At 49.3% G+C, this 5,191-nt stretch overlaps 1 protein-coding gene across 1 annotated transcript in view; it reads right to left on the bottom strand.

Annotated features, from left to right (window-relative positions):
• The window catches only part of LOC110294468 (general transcription factor II-I repeat domain-containing protein 2), a 33,336-nt gene extending 28,657 nt beyond the window's left edge, over positions 1-4,679 (bottom strand). Inside the window, exon 1 of the mRNA XM_021162712.2 lies at positions 4,420-4,679. The gene's annotated coding sequence lies outside the window, so the exon portion shown is untranslated. The remainder of the gene's footprint in view (positions 1-4,419) is intronic.
• Between the last annotated feature and the right edge of the window lie 512 nt (positions 4,680-5,191).

Below are 5,191 nucleotides of genomic sequence, written 5' to 3'. Positions count from 1 at the left end.
GATGGTTGTGAGCCACCATGTGGTTGCTGGGATTTGAACTCTGGACCTTCGGAAGAGCAGTCAGGTGCTCTTACCCACTGAGCCATCTCACCAGCCCTGGAGTCTGGATTCTATCCTCAACAAGGAAAACAAACACACAAGCAAACACACACACACAAACACACAAACAAACACACAAACAAACACACAAATAGGTAGTGTACTTTTTTAATTCCATCACTCAGGACAGGGGAAATCCGCCTGCCTCTGCCCCCCGAGTGCTGGGAATAAAGGCATGAACCACCACACCCGGCTCAGCCCTCCTTTTCTATCTCGCCTCCAGCTAAAACTCTGGTGGGTGATGAGGGGGATGGGGGTGGTGCATATACTCTGGAGGAGGCAGAGACAGGCCAGCCTGGTCTACAGAGTGAGTTCCAGGACAGCCGGAGGGACACAGAAAAAACCCTGTCTCATAAAACAACAACAAGAAACCCAACCAAACCACCACACAAAAGCCCATGTATGAGCCGGGCGTGGTGGCGCACGCCTTTAATCCCAGCACTCGGGAGGCAGAGGCAGGTGGATTTCTGAGTTCGAGGCCAGCCTGGGCTACAGAGTGAGTTCCAGGACAGCCACGACTACACAGAGAAACCCTGTCTCGAAAAACAAAACAAAACAAAACAAAAAGCCCATGTATGACAATAAATGTTGTAATCTGAGCACTGTAGGCAGGAGAGATGTAACAAGATGGAGGGACTCAGGTCTCTCTTTACACCAAGTGGGGCTCAGTTATCATATCAAATTTGGGTCATTAGGCTTAGCAGCAATCAACTTTACCCCACCGTGCAATCTCTGTAGTACCTCGGCAATTTTTATTTATTTATTTATTTAGAGAAATCTGGTCATGATAGTCAACTATCTATAATCTTAGCACTAAGGGAGATGGTCAGCAAGGCCAGCCTGGGCTACATACCAAGACTGTCTTGAAAATAAATAATTTATGCATGGGGTCTAACCTTGGACTGCCAGCCATTCTAGAGGCTAAGACAGGATCGGATGAACACCCTAGGGAGATCTTGTCTCAAAATAACATTAATAGGCTGGGGCCTGGAGCCAAGGCTCAGTGTTAGTTAAGAGCACCTGCTGCTCTTCTGTTTCAGTTTACCCAGTTTCAGTTCTCAGAAGCCCCAAGGCAACTCACAACCATCTGCATCTGGTTCCAGGAGATCTGGTGCCCTCTTCTGGCCTCTGCTGGCACTGCATGCATGTGGTGCACCGCCAAACAGGCGGGCTGAACACCCACAAACATAAAATAAAAATAAAAAAGTCATAGCCAGGTGAGGCTGATACACATCTTTACTCTCAAGCCATTGGGAGGCAGAGGCAGTTAGATCTCTGTGAGTTTGAGGCCAGCCTGGTCTACAGTGCAAGTCCCAGGCCTGTTACACAGAGAAACCCTGTCTTGAAAAACCTACTAAATAAATAAACAAGTCTATATAAAATACAAAACATAAGTCTGCTGCTGTAGCTCAGGGTTCTGGGCTCAATCCCAAGTATAAACAAACAGCAATAAATCAGCACCCACCAAGCTTGACCCAGCAATTCCATTCTTTAGTAAACACCCACAAGAATCCAAAAATAAAACCCATACCCAGCGCTCTGAAATCAACACAGTGGTGTCATCCACCACAGACAAAACTCGCTTTATTTAGTCTTCTACTTTAAATAGATTACTTAGTTATATGTGCATATGTGTGTGTGCGTGCCCAGGTGCCTGTATAGGCCAGAAAAAAACGTTTCACATCCGCTGGATCTGGAGTTACAAGGGGCTGTGAGCTCCTTGACATGGGTTCTCAGAGCGATGCTCTGTTCCTCTGCAAGGGCAGCAGGCACTCTCCACTGCTGAGCCCACTCCCCAGCACCTCCATTTATGTTTTATAAACAAAGAGGTCTTAGTTAATTAGGTTCGTAGAAAACAATTAACAGTATAAAACTAACAGTGAACAGTGCCCGTGTTTGAAAACAGCTACAAGGCTCAAAGGAGAACACAGGATTGTAATAAGCAGAGTGACAGAACATACTGAAGAGCTTTGTCTAGTTAGCTCCCTGGAACGTAAGTATTGATTCTTTTAAAAAGAATTTATTTATTTTATGTATATGAATACACTGTCTCTGTCTTCAGACACACCAGAAGAGGGCATCAGATCCCATTACAGATGGATGTGAGCCACCATGTGGTTTCTGGGATTTGAACTCAGGACCTCTGGAAGAGCAGTCAGTGCTCTCAGCTGCTGAGCCATCTCTCCAGCTCGTACCTATTGATTTTTGCTTCATGCTGCCCCACTGGCTGATCTCCTCAGAGCTCAAGCAGCTGCTACTCTGAACTGAGCACAACATCTCAAACATCTGGAACTCTTGGTTACAGCACATCTGGGCTGTGGACCACAATCAGGGTGTCTCTATCTTGCCTATGTGACAGGTGACATCACAGTGCACAGACAAAAAAAGAAAAACAACAACCACCCCTGGAAACAACCAATACACCAGCATCTTGGGGGCATAAACGAAGACTTCAGATTCTTTAGACAAACAGTTATAGGCATCTATACTACAACGTCTGGACAGCTCCATTGCCTTTGTTATGTCTCTCACAATGAAGCCAACTCAAATGTATCCACAAGCTGTCCTTCCGGGGCTGTAACGTTCTAGTGAGAGCCAGCAGGTCTGTAAGACCTCCAAGCACCCTCCAAACATCACTGTTATTAAAAAGTCTCTCAGAACAAGTGGCCCCTACAGCAGCAAGCACTGAGGAGCCCGGCTGCCCAGAGGAGCAGCCAGGCCACCTGAGGGCAGTGGTGGGGTACTCTGTCAGGCCCCTCCATCCCTCCATTAAAAATCTCTGTGTGTGTGGGTGGGAGGGAGTGTTTTCCCTGCATGGTGGTGTGCACCGTGTGCGTGCCTGGGGGTGGAGGAGGCTGGGAAGGGTACTGGGTGCCCTAGAAATGGATTTATAGGTGGTGGTGGTCCTGAATTTACACATGGGTGCTGGGAATTGAACCTCGGTCCTCTGTAAGAGCAGTAAAAGCTTTTTTTTTTTTTTTTTTTTTTTTTTAATGTTTTTTTGAGACAGGGTCTCTGTGTGTAGCCCTGGCTGTGCTGGAACTTGCTCTGTAGACCAGGCTGGCCTCGAACTCACAGGAATCTGCCTGCTGTATGACACCACGTCGGGCCTGCAGTACAAGTTCTTAACTGCCATCTCTTCAGCTGCCTCCCCTCCATTTTCTTTCTTTCTTTTATCCTGTAACTCTCTGAAATCCTCCTGCCTCAGTATCCCCAGTGCTGGGCTGACAGACACATTTGAGTTACCACACTAGGCTTGAGTTCTGTTATTTTGTTTTTATTTTACTTTGGAGGAAATTCTTTTTCTGACTTGCATTGTATTTTAAAGGGTGAGTTTTCCTGTATCTCAATAGTTTATTTAGTGACAAGGTCCCACTGTGTAGCCCCAGCAGGCCTGGAACTTGCTATATATAGGCAGTCCTTGAACTCTCAGATCCATTTGAAGGCCACTGCTGCCGGCTCATTTCTGGTTCTTTGTGCTGAAATAAGTACATTCTAGAATAATGTTTTGGGTGCAATAGGTTAAATACATTATTATAGTGAATTTTAATTTGTAAAAATTTACTTTAAATTTTAAAAGTTACTAAACATTTTAAACGTTTTAAAATAAAAATTTTTTGAGCCAGGCAGTGGTGGAGGATGCCTTTAATCCCAGCACGTGGGAGGCAGAGGCAGGCGGATTTCTGAGTTTGAGGCCAGCCTGGTCTACAGAGTGAGGAGTTCCAGCTACACAGAGAAACCCTGTTTTTTTTTTATTGTTGTACTAGTTGTTATGGCCATAGGACACCTTGTACTCTCAACCAGACCAGACACAAGCCACATTTTGGAGGCTGGGCCCTTTCTTTCGTTCTCTTCACCGACCCAAGCCATTGGCCGCCACGAACACCAAATGCCTCCATAATCCTGGAGCCAACAAGCAAAGCCAACTGCCGAAGGTGGAGCCAGAGCGCCGTTGCTAGGCAACCGCAATGGCCCCGCCCCTTCCCTTAACCAATCAAGTGTTTCTAAACACAGCGCAGATACCTCAGGTGGCGCGTGACCTCGGCACGCACGGGGCACAGCTTTCCCCGCCTCCTCGCCCCGTCACAACCAATCGAAAGCGAGATTTTGGTGCGCGCCTGGCGTGCGAAGGTCGCCTAACCGCACGTCTTCCCCGCCCCGCCCCCCACTCTTCTGGGCCCGCTCGCGGTAGGGAAAATGGGGGTCGGCGCTGACCACCGGGCGCCCGAAGGTCCCTCCACGCGCCCCGAGAGAGCGCTCTGCCCCGGCGGGGACTCCCGGAAGCGGAAGTTGTGAGGGAAGCGGCGGCGGGATACGCACCTGAGGGCCTTGCCTTGCGGGCCGCGCCGGGGGTCTGGAGCCTGGCTTGCGCGTGCGCAGCGGCCCTGCGCCGGCGACCTGAGCTCGGGGGCCGCGGACGCCTCCTCTCCGCCAGCCTCTCTCCGCTCCCTCCGGTTTTTCGTTTTTATTATTTTTTTCCTCCCTTTTTCCTTTTTTATTTTATTTTTTGTCTTTGTTTGCTTCCTGGAAGGAAGGTCGGCTTCCCGCGCGTGGCCGAAGCACCCCCGGTGGGGACGGCCACTTCCGGTGCGCTGCAGGACGGCTTCCGCGAGGCCGCCAGCCGGGCTGCGTGGTGTGCACGTGGCTTCGCGCCTTCCCTGGATGTGCATGGCCGTTCTGGATAGATACAGATATTTTTAAATGTGGTTTTGCGTGCACGTGGAAGCGGAGAGGACACCCCATGCGTTACTCAGGCACCCACTTTTTTCCCCCACCGCGACAGTTTCTCTTGTAGCCCTGGCTAGCCTGCATTGTAGACCAGGCTGGCCTCAAACTCAGAGATCCACTGCCTCCGCCTCCCGAGTGCTGGGATTAAAGGCGTGCGCCATCACACCACTTAACTTTTAGGACATTGCATTTCCTTTAAAACTTATTTTTGTGCCTGTGTCAGTTCTATGTTCTTGTGTTTGCGTGGCTGCATGTCTCGGGAGCTATTCCTAAAGCACCATCTGCTGTAAGCATTTTGCCACACTGTTTATATGCACCACGGGGAGGCCAGGAGAGGTCACAGTATCCCCTGGACCAGGAGTTT

The sequence above is a fragment of the Mus caroli genome, chromosome 5 (genome assembly GCF_900094665.2).
Source record: "Mus caroli chromosome 5, CAROLI_EIJ_v1.1, whole genome shotgun sequence".
NCBI lineage: Eukaryota > Metazoa > Chordata > Mammalia > Rodentia > Muridae > Mus > Mus caroli.
This window is presented reverse-complemented; position numbering and strand designations above follow the sequence as displayed.